The 26,992-nt window shown below is 35.4% G+C and overlaps 1 protein-coding gene across 2 annotated transcripts in view; it reads right to left on the bottom strand.

Annotated features, from left to right (window-relative positions):
* The window catches only part of LOC112687470 (frizzled-5-like), a 92,403-nt gene that overhangs the window by 33,799 nt on the left and 31,612 nt on the right, over nucleotides 1-26,992 (bottom strand). Inside the window, exon 1 of one of the 2 annotated variants that reach the window (XM_025560192.1) lies at nucleotides 20,089-20,164. The exons of the other annotated variant lie outside the window; for it this stretch is intronic. The gene's annotated coding sequence lies outside the window, so the exon portion shown is untranslated. Of the gene's footprint in view, nucleotides 1-20,088; nucleotides 20,165-26,992 lie in introns of those variants that run through there. 2 annotated transcript variants of the gene reach the window in all.

The raw sequence follows: 26,992 nt of genomic DNA, 5'->3' as shown, positions 1-26,992 counted from the left end.
CGTTTATTTTTGGATTCAAATCAGTCGTTTCTGGTAGTATAATAACAACTATAATAATTGTACGGAGTACGGCTACAGTGTACCTTACAAAAGTGACATATATATGATTCCGAAACAGAAAACCTAGACGCTAGTAGAGGTCGTGTACACGTTAATGCTGCTGCATATGTTATTCTCTATTCTACACATTTGAATTTTCAAGAATTTTTCCATACCACTGTACGGTGTTTACATGAATTTTCACACAGTGAGTTCAGAATTTCTATGGGCAAAGAGGGCCTCTTAATTATCGAAAAACCTTCAGTGGCTGTTGCGTGAAGTCACCAGCGTGGTTTACTTTCAACAACGGGTGCACGTGGTCCGTGTGAAATAATCTAAAAGAATTCGAACACATATTAATAATGACGCACCGTCGTAAGTGCGAGATAATCTCTCGTTAAGCTCGAAATGTGAGTGTCATACATATGAGTTATACGCGTAATCTGTAAACGGTATAATATTGTGTACGTACAGAAGCGGTATGGTATATTATGACGATGTGTGTGAACACGTGTAGGTACCTGTGCGACAGATCCGATCGTCAAACCGTCGTCGTTGAGGATTACGATTTATCAATATAATTTATACGGATGGGTTTTGAACGTACGTCATCGGTATAATTTTATCTGCCTCTAAAACGTGTACAAAAATCCGTGTGCGCGCACTCGGGAAACCATAGTAGCATTATAAGGCATACGGCTCTCCGAAAAGGGATGATGAGGTTTTTGCGTCGTCCCTGATTACGGGCTTGTGCGTTTTTTTCTCCGTCTTCCTATTCCTGTTTTCTCTCCGGGTCCTTAATGATGTACAACGCTGGTGCAGTGCAGATAACGCGCGTTTCAGATATTATCTTCTTGCCCACGATTGGAATTAAGCGCATTTGTAAGTCCAGGTTTACTATTTCTGACGTGTTTTAATCAATCTTCGGACCGAGATATGTCTCTCGTAAATCGGATTAACCCGATCGGAGATGAGAATAATGGACAAAAGAAAGAAAAAAAATGTCCTTTACCGGGGCGCAGCAACACGCGATTACAGTATTATATTGTTATAGGGGTGGAATTACCTGCACCAGCAAAAGGGTCGAATAATCTTTAAATGTATTTTATTTGAAAATTGCTTATCTTTTACGTTCCCGTCCGTTTTCTGTAGTTTAGGTAGTTACGGGAGACTTCGTTATTACACTTTTATGGAAGATACGCCATCGTCGCGGACGCGTATGTTTTTAAAAGTCATTATACAAGCATTATCACGCAATAAATTTTCGTAAAATTACACTGTGCCATTATTTCATTAGAAAAATTATACTCGACTGGAAGAGGAATCGTGATAGTACAATCATACTGGTAACAGCGTATATTATTTTTTCTGAAGAAAAAAATAATACGAATCTTGCGCGCAATAATTAGGCGACATTTACGTGCTTCTGGGATAAGAAGCCAACGGTTTTTACGAGTTTGAAGTTAAACAACCACGCTCAGTGACAATGATTAGTTTCAACAGCAACGATCAAAAATGATAATTACTAGTGCAAAACGTTTCGAAAACGTACCTGTGACTTGGACCCGAGCCGAATATATGGTCGGGGGCCGAGGGAATTGCAGTCTTTGGGACCCCCCTTATATTTATGGAATCATTTAATAGAAAATATAAAAATTGTACTTGACAAGCTTACACAGAATAAGTATGTGTAGCAAAACGAAAATATAAAATACGTGAAAAATGTAACGTTCTGTTTATTTGTTCGGGTACGCCTCAACATATTGCGGACGGTTATCCTGTCCGCATTCCTAAGGTCCGCAACTGACTTTTGGACAAAGGCTTCAATCGTTTCTGGTGATAGTTAAATATCCCACTTATAACAGAGTACACGATGGAGTCACGACAAAAGTACGTAACAACGGTCAAATTAGGGTACCTATATATATATTTATATTTATTATTACAAAGATGACGATGATGAATCGACGTCACGCCGTCGTTTATGGTGGTCTGGAGTTGGGTAGGCAGGGATGAAAGTAAAATGACATGATTACACCTAAACGCAATGAATAATAATTCGCGTGCAAATTCGTGGTGACCAACCCGATCGATCAAAAACGTTTTGAACTAGAATCTTTTATCGTTCGATACCATGTTGCGCGTGCGTGCGCCCCTTAGAGGAGTAGTTGTCGTTTTCGGCTGGCCGAGGGAGAAGCCCCTGATGGATTGTCCCCACGGCAGCATCGCCATCAATCACACCCTTCCATTGTGTCGCTCGTTAGGGAGAAGCGGACGTCGGCGGCGAGGAGGAAGTGATCAATAAATACTCACGCCGCGGCCGACGATGCGTGTGCGGGAAGAAAAAGAGACACTCTCACGCACGCGGATACACGCGTATATACGTGTACAATGGCCATACATATAGTACGATATGTATAGTACTCGTTCGTGCAAAGGACACGTTTATTATTATAATCACTATTAATGTTGTTGTACGCGGACGAGAGGTCAACGTAGCCAAGGATAATACGCGCGCCGCAAGGGACACGCTAAGAACATATCATCGTCATTGTCCTCCGCACCGTTACGGTAGTTATTTTTCTCATCACGTCTTCCATACGACTCGCGGTCTTACCGAAAAGTACATGTCGACGCACAGTATATGTGTTACGTCGAATTCTTGAAATTGTCGATTTCATGAAATTAGCAACGCCGTTGGCCACGGATTTCACGAGATCGACAACATTTAATTGCCGACTTGATGAATTATTCAGACTTTTTTCGTGCGTTTCGTGCAATCCCCAGTCTTACCTGTGTTCTTGTAGCTATCGAATACACACGATGACGTTGCTGATTTCATGAATTCGTCAACTTCATGAATTCGGTGCATCTTGTACACATGGTATGAAATCAAATCAACGTGTCGGCATAATAATGTAAAGAAAACATTGTGAACCGACCGTGGTGTTTTACTAACGATTCGAATCACCAATAATGTTATAGTATTCTACGCGTTAATTATTTTCAATTAGAAATCAAATAAAACACAAAGCAATAATAGAAAACTACTGTAAATAATTTGATTGTCTACATGTGTTTATATGTGTTATACTCGTAGTTGCACGAATTATTTTAAAACGTATGAAACACTTACGTTTCGACAGCGCATTTCTTTCTTTTGCATTTTTTATTGCGAAAAATATTAATTTACGACGTTCATATTTGCCATGTCAACAGTACTGTTGCTCATTATTTTGTTTGTAGGCTCGAAGCTGAACACTACCTTAAATTCAATTCTGTAAAAATACAAATAAGCGAAACCGTCTTTGTACGACGTTTTCATTATACGCGTGTTCATTATACAGCCACGTCGAGTGTTGTAGGATAGAGTATTTCTCGACGAGAAGAAAATGTATTTAGTAACGTACATGTTATATGTAAACGAATAAAGTAAGTCGTTCTGGTCGTAAAAATAATTATCCGGTGCGTATGTGTGACACGGTCCACAATGGTCGAAAAACAAAAAAAGGTGGCCAAAAATAAATAATTGAAACTATGATATTTAATTATCATTGCAATACATTTTTATGAATATAAAATATATTATAATTTGTTTTAATTATTGTTTTTTATTCTGAAATGTATTCTGGTTCTTCATTACCTCACATTTCTGTTCTTCGATTGTAATTTGTTTAGGACCTAACCTAACAAGAAGTTGATCATATGAATGATATAAATCATGATTATGTTTTTAGCGTTTTTACGGACCATATTGTATTGGAATTTCGATAACGAACATGCAATAATTAAAGACAAAGCGACTTCTGGACTCATTGTAGACGGATTTTTAATTTTATTTTTCATCCACATACCACAAATTTTGCTTTCTCTTGTTGGAGTAGTGTTTGTTGCTTCTTTTACTAATTTAACTGTATCTTCATTTCCTACTTTCCTTAAAGAATATAAAGTTGTCTCACTAAATTCACTTTAACTTCATGATTTGTATAGAATTTGGCATTTTCGTCGTTTTGAACGCCTACTAATTTCGTCAAATGGTATAGTTGAGCGACCACGGCCTATAGATTCTGAACTATTAATATCTGTTCAATTAGTGTATCTTTCATTTTTTTTATTACTACTGTTCTATTTTATAAAATATCTATATTTATGTACAATTTACCTATCATTAGCACTTGTATAAAATATAATAAATGTAAATGTAAATGTAATGTAAAAATGTAAATATAAATAAATAAACAAATAAACAAATACCTATTAAAAAACGAAGTAGCCAAACATTTCATAATCTCTCCAATAACATTTTGTTTGTCATCGTCATCATTGTTGATTTTTAAAACGTTTAAAATATAATTCAATGCATTATTTATTTTTTCTCCTGGATAACATGTGTAGTACTATATGTTAGTATACATTCATCAATATTTTTATGTGTAATTTTATTTAATATAGTTTGTTCAGTTATAATGCAAGTAAGCGGCCATTTTTATTGTCTCTGGTTGCTTTTAAAAATGTTTTTTTTAATTATTTTCAATAATACAAGTGTTATCAACGCGTATCTGGTATGGTGGCCGTCGACGGAATCTTACATTAACCATGTTTCAATGTAATTTCATATGCGGTCACATTATTACGATACAATGGGTTTATTGTCGCGAGTATCGTTTTATTCACGTGATATTGATTTGATTTCGTTTTCGAGTCTCGTTCGGTGGACTATGTGGGCTCGTAAGCAGTATAATTATGGTTTAATCGGCAAACCGTATGTGTCACACGAATTCAAATGATATTATGTAATCAGATACGATGATGATAAGCTACACGTAAGACACAGCTCGGATTTTTATTTTCCCCGGTCGAGGAGCACGATCAACGGTGGTTCGAACGTTGTAACGTGAAACCGATGAGAAACGATATCCAATACCTCTTAGAATTCAAACAACACCCTGTGCGATGATGTTCTCATTTGAAAACATTCCTCTCGTTGACATTTTTAACACCGATAAGACGTGCAATAGCAATCACACATGTGTCCGTGTGACGTCCACTGTAAACACCCGTATACGATATACTTTATTCAAATATGTTATTTACTAACATGTTTGCGCCTGATAACTGGGCTCAGAATATTATCCTGCTTTTTCAACAGGCCGATATCGAAAAATAAAAACGAATTCACCGAAACAGCTTAAGTAAAACGCTTACCATACAAGCATATGATTTATTTTCAACGAATGTTATTTAATCAGGAAAGAGAACACTTGAATACACGACAGAGGATGAATATAATTCTATGTGTACGCTCACAAACATTTTTGTAGATGTATTTTTTCAAATAAAATTCAGTTTTAACAATAAAACTGTTAAAATTTCATTTTGGTACATAGAACTTTTGTTTGTGAACAAGTACGTATAGGTACATATTATGTAATACAGGGGTCGGCAACCTTTTGAACCACGCGGGCCATATTTTTTTTTTCAAATGTTTATCAAGGACCACATTAAAAAATATTTTTACATATGATATATACTAATAATTGTATTGCTATTAAATTCAATTATATTACATAGAAATATGAGTGTAAAAAATATGATTGTTACTGGAAAAAATTGCTTTTAAGAAAAAATTTAATTTTTTGACAAATTAAACATAATGGCTTACTTTTGTTTTCGACGAAAAAGTATAACCCAAGAATAACCCCGATCAACCCAAGAATTATTAAACAAACGATGTTCATCACCAATTTTTTCTTTTTTTAGTCGCCATGATGTTTGGATTTACTTGTAAAATGAAACTATTACAAACGAAAACAGTTACACGTACGGGCGTAATCACGGTGTAATACTAATTGCTACAAATGCAAAGTAACTATGCCCATAGATTAAATATATTTAAAATTTTAATTTTTAAATATATATAAGTCATAGAGTAATACTCTATGATATAAGTATATTTAATTTATCCTATGATCGAGTAGTACAGCTATCATTATCTTTGACTCCGATTAGATAATAATAACAAATTTATAGATTAAACTGATTATATAACTATATAGAATAAACATAAACTATTAACGATTAGATTAGATTTTATTTATAACGAAAAAAGAGTTGAATAGTATTGAAAATTGTATGAAAAATTTTATTGAACAAAAATACAACACAAAAATTAACCACCTTTGTGCGAGCCATTAAAAATGGCTTTGTGGGCCACACGTGGCCCGCGGGCCGTGGGTTGCCGACCCCTGATGTAATAGATAAGTTTACTAACCGTAATCTGTAAACCTTATTGTGTTATTCGGCGTGAAACGAATTGCACAGCTAATCGTTTTTATTTCATGTTTGTGATTATTTTAGTTTTTACTCGTATCACCACTGCATTACTTCAATGTTTATTTTTCATCTCGGATCGGAATTCTTCATGTTGTAGTACTGTTATACATGGTCTCAAAGTATACATAAATCGTTCCAATCGTGTAATATTACTTTAACGCAGCGAAAACGTTGAAAATGTTTTGAATCGATAAAACGCTAATACACTAATAGTATGACACATAATATACAATTGAAAGTGCATAAGTGATGATTATAGAATAACATTACTCGTATAGTCATAGCGAAAGTGGCGTACGTACACGAATTATGTAAAAAAAAAAAAAAAAAAATACGTTCGAAAAAATGAACACGTAAAACGTAGCGGTCACAATATAATACCCGATTATTTCACGACGAAGACGAATACATAAATTGTTCACAACACAGAATGCGATCAACGTATGTTTTATTACCATTATTATTAGCGTTATTACGTATTTAAGTTGCCGCTCGACGATTCTCACGCTGCTGTCCGACGCGGAATACGTGCGCGGGGGAAAGAGGAAAAAAAAACTTATCGCGTTATTATTTTCTGCGAGATTAAGGTATATAATTAATATATTATTGCAGTAATATTATACGCGCGGTTGACAGGCGGATAAAACTCGTTATGGCCCGAGTAGGTGGTGGTCGGTAAATTGTCTTTGTATCACGAATTTTAATTCATATCGGTTAGCAGTAACAGCGACCTACTAAAAAAACCGTCGTTGCCTACACACGTAAACGAAATGAAATATTATAATATTGTTGTGCCGATGTCGCGTTCCACGTGTAAGCGTGGACAAGACGCGACACACACCATTTCAGTATTTCAATTCCCCCCCCCCCCCTTTCGTTTCCTATAATCCAATTATATCCTGGGATGGCTAAAGTTTAATCGGCTGATAAAACTGTTTTTCTTACGTGACCATAGGGTTGCCAACCATCCTACATTGGGCAGGACTGTCCTACATTTGTTAATTTTATCTTACGTTCAATAATACTACTAAGAACTGTTTGTAGGACAATCCTACATTTTACAAAAATACCTATTTATATTTCATTATTGTTATTCTTTTAATTTTATCAATTTATTATTTAATTAAGATAATTAATAAACTAATTTAATAAAAGTAATATAAATAAAATGTTTTAGATGTTTTTCTTAGTTATCATTAGATTATTACATACTGTTAGTTGTAGTAAAGCTTAGTAAACTATGCAGTGCCGTAGCCATGGGGGGGAATGGGCTATGTCCCCCACTATAGACCGTATTTTTTATGCTATAATTAGTATAAATAACCATAGGGGTGGTATCTTTAAATTTTACTTTGCATCCCCCCACCGCAACTCAAAAATCCTGGGTACGCCACTGAAACACGGTATAAATTGCGATATGAAAAAAATTGTCCTCCAATTCCAACAACTTCCACAAAAAGGATATCTGACCACCACCGACACGTTTATACAACGACAACAAGAACAGCGAAAACACGCGACAACAGCAACAGCTCGTACTGGTGGAAATTTAGGTTGCCTCCGGGTTCCGTTTTCCTCGCGGGGCGTAGGCGGCAACCAGGGGCGCGTAGGAGACCGCGTCCGCGCACGCACCAGCGGATACGTGTAGTCGTAACAATAACACATTATTCGTGCGCATACCTAATCCCGCGTACGCTCACGACGCCGACGAAACGTTAGTGTAAAATGACGACGATGATACAATCATTATATAGTTCAGTGTACGGTCGTGAACGCGTGGTACTAGGTCTGTGGACATAATCATCGAGACCCGTGGACACAATTTTTTCTGAGGCCCTATTGTACCTGTAATCTACCTTTCTAAATATTGGGCTGTTTATTTGTGTACAAAAAAAAAAAAAAATGAATAAACATTCAGTCGATTAATTGAATTATTATTATAATAACAATAATTTTCTGTTTATGACGAATGAAAATAAAAATACAACAGGTATCATTTTTTTTTCCGCTACGATCTATACTACGTATTATTTAACTATTTATATGATTTATCGAACGAGAAAAGTACACACGTATCATTGAACATGGTTACAAGCGTATAATGATAACCGAAAGGGAAGTATATATTATAGAATTGAATATGGATTACACTGAAATACATCAAGATTTCAAAACTTTTTTTGCTGGAATATATATTAAATTACATGCTTAAAATTATTTCATCTTATGATGTACTTATGGTTGAGATCTCATAGGTTTTTGGTCAATGTGATACTATTCGGCTGATTTTGACTTAATTCAAATGTTAATATTAAATGTATTTATCGGAAAATATATTCGTATTTGACTCATTGGTCCATTTAAATAGATTTTATCACCAGAATATCTATTTATTACAACATATTGTTTTTACACAATGTACGTTACGTTTTTGAATTATAGTTTTTCAGAAAAACGCATGATTTTCAAAAAAAAAAAAAACAATAAGTGTGATATGACGGTAAATGTCAACCTAAAATAAATTATACTTATTTACTTTCACGCTTCGAATAAGCGTGGTGTATATAACAATAATTTGCAATCGACGGACCCTGGAAACCCTGGGATATGCGGAGATGAACTAATATAGTCGTCTAGACCAGCGCTTCTCAACCTTTTTGAGTTCGCGACCCCCTATAACGTTACCAATATGTCTAAGGATCCTTTTGTAATGTAAGCATTGAAAAATTTTACAGACTGTTATAGTATTTATTTGTATGATGATGTATGTATGTAATGATGTAAATTTCAATATTTTGTTAATTTAACTACTCTTTTGCTGTTGTTGATTTAAAATAATTTTTTTTTCACATGATCTGACCCTAAAAAAATTGTTGGCGACCTCCCGGTAGAGAATTGCTGGTCTAGACGAAACGTCTCTTCCGGCCAACAGGCGGTTTCGCGTTTTACAAGTCCGGAACAATAAGATTAAACATAGGCTTGGATAGTGTGGTAATTTTTTCACGTCAAATAAATTTTCGCGTTTATAATTAGTGATTTGTCTGTTCTTATCGTATTTTGTATTACTATTACAGTTTTACAGCATTTAAACGGCAGCGTTGAGCAGCGGACTTTCGCGTCGCCGTAACGGAGAATCCCGACTACTTTGCGACGGTGGTAATAATACTTTTCACGCGCGTTCGATGTTATAAAATATCTTTCACCGCAGCCGCTGTCCGTTTAACCTATTCAGTCATAAACCATCAGAGTATCCCCCACATGCTCAGGTAGTAGTTACCGATGCGCACGTACAGGTACGCGTGTCGTATATTCAACCTGATCACACACACACACACACACACACATGCGCGCACAATAGCACTCACGGATTTATACGTTTTTTTAACAACGTGTGTGCCCATAATATCACGATCGTTACACCAGGCGAGAAGGGACTCGCGGTGCGCGGGTCGCACAATCGATTTATGATGGCGGAGGTGACCGACCGGATAGTCAGCGAAAAAGTATTATTCCAACAATAACAAAAAGCAAAATCTATACAACATGTGTATAAATAAATTAATAGCATATTTGTATACACACATAACGTCTAATGTTATAAATATATATATATATATATTTATATACGAGTATATGCTCGTATACAAGAACACAGACGATTTCCCGTCCGATAAATTACCATCTCGTTTTCGTCGGTGGGGAAAAAATATAGAATATCTGTGCACAAGCGACCCACGTCGTGTAATAAGTCATCGGATCTCGCCGAGGCAGCTGTCTGTATGCGCGTGCGTGAGTACCATCTTCGCATTCGGGTTTTCGAAGTAGGCGTGTATACCCAAACGAGGTTTGTTTACTCAAGTAACTGAAATATAATGATTCGATGGGTGTGCGCGCGTGTATGCTTGTGCACACGTACCTATATTGTAATATTATATGTACACGCATGCGTGTGTACGTATGTCGAAGGCGATCGCGGTGAAGGTGGTTACCTCTCCTCCCCTCTGCCAAGTTTGTACTCGGCATTGCTGGTGGCATTTTTAATTTACATCCTAAGACGTTTGGCCGCGCTGCCCCGGTAAACGGGCGCTTATTTACTTTTTTTATACGTATATAATATATCGTACAACGCACACGGTGACCATTAAAATAATAATAACAATAATGATAATAAAAAAGGTAAAAATAAACATTCGACGCGCACTGTATGCGCCCCACCTACTGCTGCTGCAGTGTTTCCCAGCCGGACCTAGGTAAAACGACGACCGACGGTGCGGGGGCCTGAGAAGGGATGATAGAACTGTTTTAGGGGTATGGCGTGCCGGAAGCGATGGTCCGACCGAACGATTCGGCCTCAAGGGAGCACGTGGTACGGCTATTGTGTCTCTCGTTACAAGATCTTTCGTTAAAAAATACACATACAGCATCTTTATCTCGTACATTACTTATGTATTATATACATAAGTACCAAAAGAGCTTATCACATGAAGCCGTGTGTCCAATAATCGGGCCCATGAGTCGCATCTATCACGAGCCATATTTTCATATTTTTCGTTATTCTAATATTTTGAATAAGATCAGACCTCTTGGCCCAGCTGAAATCTCATCAATCTCGTCAGATTTCCATCGTTGTTTATATTTTTTGTATGGTTAAAATAATATGGACTAGAAAATGGTTTATTTTAAAAATTTAAAATTTACTTGTTTGACTAAACATTTTCTTTTCAAATGAATATGACGAGTTATTCGAACACTAAATGTTTTTTATTCGACGTATTGAAATGTAAATTTGCCCAGAAAATAATATTGAAGTCATATAAGTTACGGGCTTTTCGAAACATAAGCTGTTTTAATAAAAAGTGTTTCACGACAAAATAATTAACTGCAATACCAACTGAATCGACAAATATAATCGATTCATATCTTTGTTTCAGTAATGCATACTTATAAATTAATGAAAATGATTGCGCACTAAATTCATAATTGAAAATCAAAATTTTATATTGTTTCGATATACTTTCTACGCGGCAGAAGATAGCATCGCGATAAGGAAGCCCTTGTGAAACAACACTGTACGTAAAAACACCAAAATGTAATATGTCATATATTACACATAATATTCGCTCCGGGAAGAGTATTAATAATTGATAACAGTACGTGCAACACATAGACATTTGTACTCACATTGAAACGGTCAGTGATCAGTTGGCGTCTTAATGTACTTCGCACGTCATTTCGGCAACGCGCGGTAGTAAACTATAATTTGTACTATTGCGTTCGTCGTCTTTTTGCACTTTATACTGGCGTTATGCGTGAAAAATATGGTCTTATTGGTGTATTGTAATATCGTAGTATATACCTTCTACTGCGTCCTAATGCTTTACCCTTCCTTTACATGCACACGTGTAATACTTTGGAAATACGTCTGGATATTAATATTTTATGAACACGGCCGAATTGAAGGGAAGCACGGAAAATGTGATTGTATGCGTGAGTGTGTATGTATATGAGTTTTGTATTCCTTCGCGTAATACGTATGCACAATGTACGTAGTGTATATTTTTAATGTATCACTTCACAGTTTTCTGGCCGAGAACTGTTGTACTTATTCGATTTCGCTCCGTACAGTGGTCTGCGTATAGAAAACTATTATTTTCGCGAAAACTTCACCGCACCTATCTCCATAATATATATGTAAAACGCAGACGGTTTCTACGATTACAAATAACTGTTGCAATACGTAATCGTACCAATAAAGGTATACGGCGCGGTTGGGTCGTTACCAAAAAAATGCATTATTTATTATTTAAATATCAGTCAATGATGTCTTACCTACTTGGGTTATAAAGTGTTTGGTCATGTAATTTCGAAACAACGAGATTAAATATATTATTATTGGTTTTGCTGAGAATTTCAAGAACGGGGAGGAGGTGTGAACCCTTAAAAGCCCTTCCCGCATATTTATTTATACCTAGTCAATTATAATTGATACTTTTTGGTATTATAAATGTGTTACAGATGTAATAAATGTGAAGAAACAGTAGATTTAATGGGAGCACGACTCGTATTCTACATCGTTATAGCTGTAATCCACTTTTTTTCGAAAAACAAAATAAAATCCAATTTTTATTTGCATTTTCTTATTACTCATCGTTGAGTGAGTTTCTGTTTCAAACTTCTTGTACGATATACTATGTTTGACAGCTGGATAGTGCCGTCATACTTTTGAGCTTATTTTTGTACGAGGAGAGAAAATAGAGAAATATAGAAAGGGATAGAAGCTGAGAAAATCCAATAATACGCATTTCCAATTTCGAACGAGTCGTGTTCGACAACTCGGAAATTTTACATTTAGAATAGGAGACTTATGAGTATATTATGTGCATAGTGGGCTTACTTACAACGGAGCTGATCCAATAGTATTTCTATTTGGCTGCTCTTTTTGATCAGACTTATAATAATAATTTAGAGTTTTCGTGCTTACATCTTTCAAAATTAAATGATGATAAATCGGGAGGTTCGGTTTGAAATGTTGTCAAAAAGTGGGTTGTTTTCCAATACGTGTTGATGAATTCGAATATTCGAGAGAAAAAACATGGTTTCGATATAGATTTTCATAAAAGATTTCAAACATAGTATAAACATAAAGATGTCATTAATAAACAACAATACTCGGGTATAGAATTATACAAATAATAAATAATTGTTAGATTCGTATTTTTAGCCGTACATGTGAAATACACGATTTTCCCATTTAGGTTACCTAACATACTTATTGTTCATTACAAATAATTTTAACCAAATTGAATATCGAGTGTTCGTTTCGTCAAATAAAATATTACGACTTAATTTAATGTGTATTTTCAATTCATGTTCACATTTAAATTCGTTATGGGTGTCATAACTGAACCTGGACCATAGTGTAATGTAAGAATAAATACTGTTGTGTCACGAATTGTTAGCTTTTTTTTCCGTAAACTTTTACAATCGTTCATATTATTCGATTTTGTAAAATTGTATTAAGATTTGCAAGTTTACGATTACTACACGTACTCGTCCAATCCGATTGTAGTTTGAAGATGTTATACACTACTAGCTCAAAGCTCTAATAATTTTCTGGACCACCCTGAATTGGTTCATAAATTGATCATCTAATATTATAAAATAGTAATATTTGAAGTTTTATTAGCGCGTTCTAGCCATGTCATTTCTCATTTAAAGATTATTAGTGTAAATTATAAAGTTGAATTATAAAAAGGAAACAATTTATCGCGAAGCCGAAATCCAATGTGCAAATATACTTAAAACGTTGTCAGGAGCTCAGTATTTCAAAGCTTATATCTATTAAAACTTGATAACGGTGTACCACTGTGTACAACCGGTACCGTGTAATTTATGGTTCCGATAAACTACTAGAAATGTTTGTTAAGCAAAGTTGGTGTGCCCTCGAAGGAACGTTCATAAAAGGTCACGTGTTCGCCGAGTAAGACGACTTGGCCGAATACATATTTATAGGCTAAAACCACAGTTGTGACTGTTACATTACGTGCACTTTCCGAGTACCACACATGAAATATAATATATTATGTATACCACGCACAGAACACGGTGAAATCGTACGTCTGAAAGAGTATAGTTATTGTTCCCGTTTAACACAACGTACAGAACGTACTGTGCATTGAGTATATTATTCTGAACATTTCATCAAAATCATACGCAAATAAAAGGAACAAATCTTTAACTATATATTATAGTTGTACGTTACATGTTATACCGCAGTGCACGAAAGATAATAATTCCTGGTTGACATCACAAAGGGCAAAACTTGGGCCGTTCTGCAAAATAATTTTAAACTTGCCGGAAGTTTAGCTCGAAATTCTTCCCAACCACCACTATCGCTGCTCCCGCCGCCGCAGCCGAAGACATTATTGTGCACTTTAAGTGAGTTTACCCTCATCAACGCCCACAAATGTATTTGAAAAATGTCTCAACCTTTTATAATATATATTATACATATATAGGTTTACGTAATAATTTACGCGAACACTTTTTATCACGTTACGAGTCCGCAAAACGACCAAAATTAACGTGGTTATGTTTCCCAGAAAATGCATTTTTAAAATTAATTAACATGCTGAAAATGCGAGAAAACAATACTGTGCAATGATATTTGTGTATGATGAAACAAACCAACAGTTTAAACACGTGATTTACAGAGTTGAGAATCAATTATTAAAGCATTCTTATCGTTATAAACATAGATTATAAACATGTAACAGATGGATCCTAAAAATCCATAACAAAATATATAATGTAATATTACGACTTTCTATACATCCTGTACGGAGTTATCGGTGGAGTACATGAAAAATAATTGTAATAAAATAAGGTTAGGTTTTTCTATTTTTCAAATTTGTCGCAGTCGCATCTACTCGAATTCTGCAGAGTTCAGTGGAAACGTGTACGGTTCATATGGCAAAATGCATTCTCATACGATTGTACATACTGTAAACATTCGTCTTCTTCGTTGTCGGGATACACTCATGCGTGCACCACGATCGCGTGTTTATATCCGCCTTGAAGGTTTTTTTTTTTGTGAAAGTAGCACTGCGGACCACGTATCACGTCACAAAAGCTCTCTGAACCTCCTACAATATATATACGTGGTGAAAAAACTTCTGAAAATATATGTAATATGTAGCGAAATGCATACATAATTCACATTCGCATAGAGGAAATTCGGTTGTCGGAAAGAAGTAACGCTATGAGCATCACATGAAACTTCCGCGGAGTATAATATATACCTTGCTGCCAAGGTTCAAGCACACAGTGATGGCCCTCGGAAAATAAGAAATAATAAATAACAAAAGATAAAACATGTACATATGAAGGGGTAGGTACACAAGAATAGTGCTCACTTGCCCGACTATCGTGATAATTGGGGAAGGGGGATTCTCTTAGATATAAAGAATAAACATACGTAATAAAATATTGTTACAAACAAAACTTTTATTTTTCAACGAAAATATTTAATTCTCAACAAATTTGAGGATGTGTTATGTGAAATATCAAAAACACAGTAAACAATATTTCAAAATTACATATTATGTAAAAATTATAGGACTTTATTGTTTAATTCATGTGTGCGATTTCGTATATTATATATGTAGTATAAACAACTATATTTTAACATCGTCCAATAATGTCTGTATATGCATATTATATTGTTTTTCTATGACACTATTATATTTGGAATTAAGAGTAATTTAATTTTATGTTCATTTTCTTTCTAATCGACTGTTAATCAGTTACAATACAATGATGGTCCTGGGTTACATAAACATACCACTTCACACTGCCCCTGAATCCAGTAGTATTTGGTTATACCAACCTTTATATATAAGAGTAATTATGAGAGTTTTTAACGGGAAGAACGAAGATCAATGTGAGAGACGAATTATTCAAGTGAATCGGAAAACACTGTAGAAATTGCGGTCGTTTTCGTACACAATGCTCGACCACCTCCGAAAAGGATAAACGACGTCTTTCGGACAGTTCTATGAAAACCACTCGAAACATTTTCAATTTCCTTACGAACCCGAACTGCATTGTTGTAAAATTAAAGAATTTCGTTTAGAAAGGAATCTATTGTGTGCGTCTCAAGAAGTTTACTGACATAACGCGGTTGTTCCGTGTTCACCAGACGGATATTTCAATGTCAACAGAACAAAATGATAAAATAATACAGTGTAGTAGAAGTAAGGTATAAAAAGTAAAATACCAGTCATCGCATGTTTACCCGGGCAAAATTATGTATTACGATGCGAAGAACTGAGAGCAATAATACTATATAATATATATACCCCCGCACAGTAGTCAGACCGCACATCAAAAGAATAAAACTAAAACTGTCTTCCACATTATTTTCGTTCAAAGCAACATATGAAGCAATTTGCAAACGTTCTCAATGCACTGGTTGGAAAAATATCAAATCAGTTGCTATCATTTTAATTTATACCCATCCACCTGTAGAAAATTCGCAATAGTTGCAAGTTTTATTTACAAACATTAATCTTACGCTTCTTTATCTTTGATATTCAAGATGATGTTTTCAATGTTGATGTGTAACAGAATCCAATAAGTCTGTCGAAGCTTAGTATTTTTTTGGATAACAATAATAATATCAGGAAAACATAGGAAACTGCAATACATCGTAACAGAATATTATTGTTTCGAAATTAATTAATTTTAATTAACGAAGGAAGGAGTCGATTTTCATATTTATTTTGAACTTTTTCAGGTTAAATAGTGTAAAGTAAATTAGTTGTGAAAATCTGGTTAGATTTGCATTGAAATATTTTATATTTTTAAAATATCATGAAATACCGATCAAAATGTGTGCGGGTATTTTATGAATGCATAATTTTGTTGCATTTTGTAAATATTTATTAAAAAATCAAGCTGTAAAATTGTCAACCAGTATAACTTATATATATATATATATATACACACAAACACACACACACATATATATATATATATATATATGTGTGTGTGTGTGTGTGTTGTGTGTTGATGGGTATTTATGACATAAAAGATTCAATATTTTTCTCGGGCTTAAAAAGACGTTCTTTGCCGCTGCTGTACATACGCTCCTTTTTTTTCATTGTTCTATGCTGCTACGATGTTCGGAAATGCATTGCGTATTTATTTCGTAAAATAGTATACTACATGTTTGAAGATGACTCGCTGAATTATCCGGAATCACCTAGAAGATGTTTTACTATTTTACTATTACTATTTTGATAATAAAAAAAAAAAAAAAAATAGGTTAAAGTTTGAAAAACGCACAATCGTCGTGTATTATATTTATTTATATTAAATGTATACCTATATATACATCTACTTCATTTGGTTGTTATTAAAATAATCACATTAAATGAAATCGAATACAACCCAGGAAATAAAATTAAAAATGTTGACATCCAGCGCTCTACAAAGTTAAAAATTGTTAGTCAAATTGAAATTGCGATTTTCAAAAAATACTTTTTTATTCTACCAAATACGAGTACATGTAGCAATATGTAAAATCATTTAACATATAAAATGAATTGGTATGAAAATTTTAGCTGTATACTGATCAGTGAGTGAGTGAATGTTATTTTAATTATATATATATATTTACACAATTTTAATATTATTTTGAGAAAGTTACTATTAATCTAATTTCTAGAGGCGTTAATTCACCGCAAAAAACATGCAGCCTCTGCAAGATATAATATTCTAAGACATTCCACTTCTGGAAATAAATTAAATTTGACGTAAGAATAATGTATTTACATGTTTTTATATTTAAACACGTTTTATTACATAAGACATATTCTTTATTCGTGAAAAACCCTAGTCGTATAATTCGAGTATACACGCATTACCATGTACGTTAGTTAATTTTATCTTTCGACTGACAAGGATATATAAACGTATAAAATGTTGCACTGTACACTTCGTTTGCTTAACAAGAGAAAAATAAAATCTGTTTGTGTGAAAACGAAAACGTTGACATGTCGCGCGTGTGCCTCTACTGTGTCGTAAACAATGCGACCGGTTATCGACGGAATTTGTGACACCAACAACTGTCTGAAGAAATCGATAGATCAGACGTGTCCACTATACTTCATTATTTCGTTTCTAAGTTATTTTATACGAATAGTTGGTTCCCGTAGTCATCCACTACTTATGGAAAATTCACGGAAATTGTTGTCATTCGTTCGATTTTCATAGAAACAACACCAGGCACCGATTGTAATAATAATTATAATAAAATTAGCATCGTTCGAGAAACAGAAAAAAACGATCGAATTTACGGTTGTCGGTAAACAAGAAAAAAAAATAGAATTTGAATAATTACAGAGTTAAAGCTTTAAAATGGGACGAGCTCGATGTATAATTTATAATTGTTATTAAAAGGAAAAATGTTGCTAGTGTATTATTACTATCGTATATACGTAACGTCAGACTGCTGCGCGCTAAAGTACATAATACAGTAAAAACGACGTGTTCGAGAATAATAATACCTATGATTTATCACTATGAATAAAAATACACCGAAACCGCTCGGATGTCCATGCAAAACGTACGACGAAGCATGCAGGTGCATGGTGTGTTAGATAAATCATTTTAATATCATTATCATCATACCGTATGCCCGACCCGCGACGCCCTCGGCGTTGTCGATGTGATGTCCGAAAAAATAAAAATTACATTTCTATAACGTATAACGCGAAAATACCATAATATATCATATTTTTTTTACACGCAACACCGGTCAGCATGGGGCTTGTCAAGTGAACGGCGACACGCAACAGGCGCGTTACACGACGTCGTGTTCAAGTTGAAAAGTTAAAACGCATAATACACAGTGCAAGTATATATATGGTTTAGTGCAAGAATGGCCAAATGTCGTAACTATGATAATGTTCAAGAATAAAAGTTTTGAATTGGCCAATTTTTATTTTTCATATACAATTTTTAAATTTTACGTATTACTCAAAAAATGATGTTATTTAATTACATTTTTTTTTTTTTTTTTATTATTATATGAATCATTTTGTGATTAATTACAATGAAATCGGCCAAATAATTTAAATTACGGCAGTATATAACCCTTTTTGCACTAACCCACAATAATAGGTACCTGTGACAATTATTACGCATTCGGTACGGTATTCCTACACGCTTGTGTTGCATTTTGTTTTCAAAACAACAAGGCGATTATGGTTTTATTCAATAAACCATAAATTACGCCGTTCTCGTGGACGAAAGCAATATGCGTGCGCGTTATATAAATAATACCATTTTATGTTGACGCTTAATGGTTCAACCATTGTTCGGTGTGTGCAAATCAAATTCATTCTCAGATCAAGGCACCATCAAATAATGTCTTATTCATTGAAATCATTCTAACACCGTAGTTCATGATCGATCTCAATCAGTGGCTTTACTTTTTAAGTGATTACAAACATACGCGTACGCGGATATCGTGAACTCGTGAATGTAACAAAATAAAATACGTATGATTACACGCGAATTACTAAATACGTGTCGGAGTAGAAATCATGTGAATACGTGAAATTAGGAGCATTAGCAATAGGTAATAGTGATGGAAAAAATCCAGAATCCGAATTTTACAGTAAACTCAGATTTCGGATTTGAAAACATTGAAATAGTGTTTTTTCAAGAACTATTTATAGTAAATACAAAATAATTAAACATCCTCAAAATTAAATGATATTTTGACCTAAACTAATTAAGAAACTCATATATGTTTTTGTGTAATATTAAATATATAAGTTAGATAACATAAAATAAATGTTAGTTATTATTAGTTATCCAAGCTTATCCAAGTTATCCCAATTAGTCTCCAAAATAATAGTACGTAAGATTTGAAGTGTTTACCAATTATTAAGATATCTTATTTAGATCACCATAATTTTGTCCTAGAATTAAAATAACGACTAAAAAGTGGTGTAATAAAAGCTATATGATTAGAATACAGAAATTTTCAATAATAAACCCGAATCTCAGATTTTTAAATTAAAAAATCCGGATTCGAATTTTCAAATTCAATAATCCGAAATCCGGATTTTCTAGCTTGAAATTCGAAACTCGAAATCCGGATTTCATTCCCATCACTAATAGGTAATGTAAGCGTGTACTTACCCAGCTGCGAACCCTGACGTGAAATAATAACCGCTTGAAATCCGATAAAATGAAATATCTTCAACGGTCGAACATCCCATCTGTAGTTTCAAACTTTTAGATTATTTTTTCTTCGGCAAAATTGGTGAACTGTACTCAAACGGAACCGAATAATCATGTCCATCCAACGCATTAGTTTTTTTGTAGAAGATCGAACACACGTAATTGTTTTTTGAACGTCGAAGTGATGTGCGTTGAACATTGCATTTGGTGCAGCGGTCTGACGACCGCACGAGCGAGTCGCTTCATCGAGAACGAACTGAGTGCAGAATAATTTCATCGTTTGCACCGTATACGTTGCGGAACACGTTCGGCCAGGTTCGGTTCCGGTCGTCAACTGCCGTCCGACCAATCAGAACGCGGCGGCACGCGCACTCTCCGAATCCGATCATGCCGTTGGCTCGCGATTACGTTACGCGACCAACGCGATGGCGAATCGTACGGCTTGTGTCGCGTACGCTCTCTATGTTGCGCAGGCAACTGTTATTAGTTCGTCAGTTTTGGTTTTTTAGTTTTTTTTTCCGTATCTAAATGTTAGATCTTAGATATTATCCGCTTCTGTAATTTTATTATTTATTCATCTATTTACCAACTTCATTCGATACTTAGTTTTAACCGTTAACGTTCACTTATCACGTACAGTGCAACGGTAAGAGTATGTTTACGAGCAGTAATAAAATGTACATCGTTCTCGTTTCAATGCCACTGAGGGATTAGGTATATCAGAAACGTACGACGAGTGATATTTTTATGAGAAATTTACTGTTTCGAACGTCGTTATCATCGACAACTGTTCCGTTCGCAGAAAAACTGATAATAACATTTTTTCTTCAAAACCAAAAATCTATTTCATTGTTTTCCAAAAAATAGAGACCATAACGATTATAATACACAGACGTATTGAGCGTTTTTACTTACAATCGTGAGTTGCACTATGCACTATTTATTTGGTTTCGCGATATGTCAAAAGGTTTTGTTATCGGAACTATTCGAAATACAAGCTAGATAATACTATGTTCTAATTTGGAAACTGTCCAACACGCCGTTTAGGGGGGAAAATATATAAAAAGAACATTCCCGTAAAATTTGCATTGTTCGATCGTCTCCACCCGCAGCCGGATATAGATGAAATCATGTAGCACTAGTACATTTCCAGACTCCGAACGCGTACTCCAGTGAACAATCGGTTAATTTGGCCGATTGACCACTTGTATCCAGTAGCACATACATAATAAACGATATGTAATATAATAATAATCAGAAGTGGACTAAGACCCCGAAGGCCTGGGTTATATAGACTAGCAAACAAGCGGCCGATGTTACAATAACAAATTTGGCTTGAGGCTCAACCATAATATTTCCCGAAAGCCTGGGTGGTGGATATGGCCACCTACCCGTCCTGTTAGTTTGCCCTTGATAATAATAGTAACAATAATATAATAAGTTTTTCCGACAATAAACGAATTTCACTTGTTGCTTGCGAGGGAATCACGTGTCAAAAAGTCTACGAACGCGAAGAGTTGATGAAATTTGTTTTGAAACCTTCCGACAAATTCTAAACATTTAACACGCATTTGTTTTGTTATAACTTTCGATTATTGTTCAGTTACGTTCGGTTTTCGTTAGATATCGAGCATTTCGAATTACGGCAGTAAGCTGCAGAGATGCGACCGGTCGTCTTAGGTTATACAATCGAAGGAAATATAAATGATCGTTTATGCGATTGTATACGACTTTGAGCCGTTTATCGCATTAGCCAATTGTATTTCTATTCAGTTATTACTATAGTAAACTATCTAATAATTTAACAAAATTATGTTATCTCGCAGTAGGTAATACAATAGCCTCATATGCGGAGAACAATATTGCGAATAGTAATTCACGATTGTTAATAACGGTTATAAGCCCATATAGCAGCCCTAAAGCGCTGCAAATAATTTACCTTATGCCAACGTAATATTTTAATAAAAATCGGAAAATCGAGATCGACAAACTTCTTTGTTTACGTAAAGCCACATCATATTCATTGCACCAATTGTATACTTATCTCGTAAAAAAATACTCTTTAGCCGTTGTTCAACGATATTATTATTTTATTTTATATTATACTCAAACTTTTACCAAGTAAATAGGTAAACGAAAGTGATACTACAGACAGTTTTATCATGGTGCACGGGAGAATTCGATGTTGTGGTAACATATCGTCGACCATTGGACGGTAATCGTTCACGTCAAAGTGGTTAAATTTCATCGCGGTCGAAATGGTTAAAAAGTTTTCGACACGTCGTCGGGCAAATTTCGTTGAACATTGCAGCAACATATCGATACGCGATTAACAGCGCATGTAGATTTGGCGTGAAGGCTTATTGCTCGCGGACGCGTCGAAAGTTATTTTTCCTGTACTCGGATGTTCCGCGGCGGTCCGAGTGAAAACCTATGAAACCGATGCACCTGCTTACGGACGAACAACAATGTGATATACGTATTTTAAACGGAGATGCACCGTCCGCGTTCCGGTTATGATATTTGTTAAATCCCGTGATGCGAAATCGTCTGCTCGGCCTGTTGAATAAAAACAATACGGTCGCTTCGGGGAGAACGTAATTTACTGCACATGAGGAACGACCTCCCGTCGAACCGTTGCGACGTGACCACTAAGCTCGAACAAATCGATTTCAGCCGTCCGGACGAATTCATGCAATAACGGCCATAATTTGGATCACGCGATCGTTGGTTTCATTCGAACGTTCAAAACCAATCAAAGCCTGACTAAAAAAATTTAAAAATAAATCATGATACAATGCTAAAATATGTTCATTATCCAATACCCGGTTTGCACAATCAACTTGATTAATTTAATTCGTAAAATATTATAGTCACTAAAACGCTGTACGGAAATATTTAAATATACCTATATTGAGCATGCGGACGCACCGAAACGTTCTACGATGATCTCGCGTACAAATATTCAAATCCGTGATTGATATTATGTTTATGATTTTTGTTCATTACAATTAATAAATTTGTTTAACTGACAATTAATATACATTCATACTTATTGAGTTTTAACGTAATAACAGCATTTAACAAAGTTAAAAATATCAAATTAGATGTTGATAATTATGAAAATTACACCCTCTAAAATTTTACGCCCGGGGATGAATTCCCGTCTTCCGCCCCCTAGTTCCGCCCCTGCATACGGCGCTCGGGCGTGCTCACGGGAACAACCGAAAACGACGACGCTATAAAAGCGTTCGGAAATCGTTTCCGAGCACTGCTGCTGCGAACCGATCGTAAGCGTCTCGCGTGACGGTCTCCCCGGAATAACTAACCCGGAACGGTTTGGACGTTTTATGATTTACGCGCGCGACAATACCTGCCGCGTGCACCGTCATCGTAAAAACGGTGCAAAATGAGTGTAATCGACTTTTCTCGCCCGCACCTCTCACGTACGCGCACGAATTCGAAAACGTTCCCGGCGTAAGTCAAAACAACCGGGGAAACGAGCTGATAATGTTTGAATTATGCGCGGCGGCGGTCGCGTTCAGCTAATCAGCTGCAACCGATTGTATGCCACGATAAAATTGTTTTTTTTTTTTTTAATTTTTTTTTCAAACGCGATACGGAAAACTTCAAGCGTTTCGGAAATGAAAAATAGCGCTGAATGTTGCGCTTATTATTATTCTTACCAGCTGTAAGCACGGAATCGCGAATATTTCGTAAAAATCAACGATGGCGTGTTTAAGTGCATAACGATGTGGAGTAGTTATAAAAAATCTCCGAATAAAACGGACGCCGTACGATCGATATCGCTCGGAAAAATTTTGCGTATTCCTCACTCTGAAAGGGTCGTGGTAGCATGGCTTGACACTCGGTGGACGTTACCTTCAAGCACAGCAATTACATTTCGAATAGGAATAGAACCCGTTGTAACGTCACGTCGGACGCGACACTCGTTGAGGCCACCTGGTGTCCTCCGCACGGATAAACTTGTGTCCTGCGCACAACGCGAACGAGTAAAATGAACGGTTTCCCTACCGACGGTTCGGTCGTTGTAGTCAATCGATACTGCTGCTATTGAACTCTGTAATCGCGCTGAATACTTACTTACTTACTTATTTTTCTATTTCCCCTTACCACACCGATTGGCCGACACCGCAGTGTACAGATAGTTTAAAAAGATTTTCATCGGGACCAGCAAATGTTGCGAAAACAATAGTGTAGCGCAGGGATTCTCGGACTTTTATAAACAATGTACCCTTTTTTCAATAAACTTTTTTGGATACCCCTTCTTAGTCAGAAAAACTAAAATAAATATAAAAAAAATTGTAAAAACTTAATTACATTTTTATTTCATTAAAATCTAATACACAAAAAATGTTAAAAACAAAAAGAGTTTACTTTCAAAAAAAAAATAAATAGTGAAAAGGGTTAGCTTGTTTTTGTTGGCACAGTTGATTGATATTGGGGTTCTAATTTAGTAAAATACAATCTTAAATAATCTTCAACATTTAACTTGCTTGTATATTTACTTTTAAGCTTGAATAACCTTTTCCGCATAAATGATTTAAATATAAAGGTTTGCCTAAGGGGTACGCAATACCACAGTTCGAGTACCACTGGTGTAGCGAATATTGTTAAAGCCGAACATGGAACCACCGTGCCGATAAAAACAAAGCGATTTGTTTCGTCGGAAAACGCGCGTTCGCAATGATCTGTATTGCGGAAAATTGGAAACATGTACGATTGCGAATCGATTGCACCATTTGTCATTCGGGCCGGGAACATTGCACACAGTGTCTCGGGTTATTGATGAGAAAAATAAAAAAGATCACTGCAATACGTGTATCTTGTACAATAATAGTGTACGGGAATAGGTTTACGATTGCGAGAAAAAATTATTTTTACTTGGTTTTTTTTATCTCGCGCGGGGGAGTCACTCTCCGTTGTTTCATCCGACGATTTATATTGCGTTTCGGCCGTCTTCTCCACGGTTTCGCAACAACGCATCGTATCATAATTGTCTTCGCATGTGCCACTCTATCGTGCGTAATGCGTAATCCCGTTCGCGTTATCTACACAAGCAATCGATTGGAATTTTCCATGCCTCTTCCATTGCGTTCTAATAAAATATAATTTGAACCAACACGATGCGGATTCGATTTTACGATATTGTAATGTTCATTGCCAAAATGTATTGTACACTTAAATCGATCAATATCATGAAGAATAAAAAAAATATAAACATATAAATATATATATAAACAAAGTATAGAAATCATCGACGACTTTGTGCACGTTTCGAGGTCGTGCTAAAATGTTTTCCTAAACGTCGCACCGAATGTCGCACATTTCGAGTGAAAATTTCAAACGTGATAAAATGCATGGCTTCTATGATAATGATTTGATTGTCTTAGTAATAATTATTACTGTAAAAGTTAGTTAGTAAATTCTGTGTAAATATTTTTAAAAATGTTTTTTTTTTTTTTACATTTTTTATTTATTGTTCTATCCAATTCCGTATTCGAGGTTGCTCACGAATATTATCAGGAATATAAATACAGCTTTATGATACGGATTATTTTCCGATATTTCTAATACCAGTATGTTGAACGTGTTCCGTATTCAAAAAAAAAAAAATTAATTTCTTCGAAAAAATAATGGGCCTCACTTAACAGGTTTGCGTATCAACCGGTGATCTTAATCCGACGTGAGCGCATTTCGACGGTTGGTGGTTTTGTGCCCGAGTACGTGGCGATTAAAAGATTTCCAGCACTCGGAATTATTCGAATCCTTATATTGTGTCTCGCATCTTATTGGTTACTGATCGATCTGTCGTCTGAAATCCTACGAGTGCTGTTGACTTGAGTCGACAACTTGAATGCGGGTAGAGTAATTTTTTTTTTTGTTTTTCTCTCGTGTATCTACTTCGTTATGTAGGGATTATTTTATTTTTTTTAACGACTGCTCTCCTGTCGCCGAGACTCTCGGACTGCGGATCCTCGCTGAACGCAGACGTTTCTTTGCCGTATTCGGTTTCATCAAATCGACTCTCCCGAATTCTATTCTGATTAGTTCTGATATTCCTTCTCGTTCCGCACGTTTATTCTGCAAAGTCCCCACATTTTATGACGTCCCTATAATATAATGTCAACGCGACTATTCCTGCGTCAGTGTATAATTTGTAGCGTTTCAATTATGTTTGAACTCAATTGTATTATTCCCGTTGGCATGCGGTAAATTTTTCGAGTCGTTTAATTATACCGTCGAACGGTAGTGTTCTCTTGTTCGTCGTGAACTGTTAGTGAATCTCATCACGTGCAATGTAAACTGCAGGGATCAGCCAGTAAATAATTGAGCGTAAAAAAAAAAAAAAGACACAAGTATAATCGTACCGCAAATAGCTGCCGTAAGGTGAAGTGTACTCAAACTACGATATTGATTATACGATTAATCACGCGCCGTAATCAGTATAGACCAATATATTCGCCAAAGCATTATTATAATTATTATTATTATTATTATGATATCAACCGATCAAAAATCGTCAGGTACGCAGGAGTGTTTTACGTTCCTCGAACTGCAGATCGAGTCGCATGAAGTCCTTACTGCGAACGAGTGACGTGTTATTTTTTTTGCGCGCAATTCGAACACGTAGAGTCAATTTCGCCCGACGATTGACACAGCACCGCGGACCGCGTTTACCGCATCTTATTACTCTGGTAAATCCCATTAGCATATTTTACTGTGTATAATTCACAGTCTTCTTGTCTACCGTTCGCAGTTTTACCGAAATAATTATTTTAATGATCACCTGCTCGACTGTTAAGTTCACGGAGCAGGTTGGTCTATTATGATATTGAAT

This window comes from Sipha flava, unplaced genomic scaffold (genome assembly GCF_003268045.1).
Source record: "Sipha flava isolate LNK unplaced genomic scaffold, YSA_version1 34_pilon_pilon, whole genome shotgun sequence".
NCBI lineage: Eukaryota > Metazoa > Arthropoda > Insecta > Hemiptera > Aphididae > Sipha > Sipha flava.
Note: the sequence above shows the minus strand (reverse complement) of the source record. Positions and strands in the feature narration are given on the sequence as shown.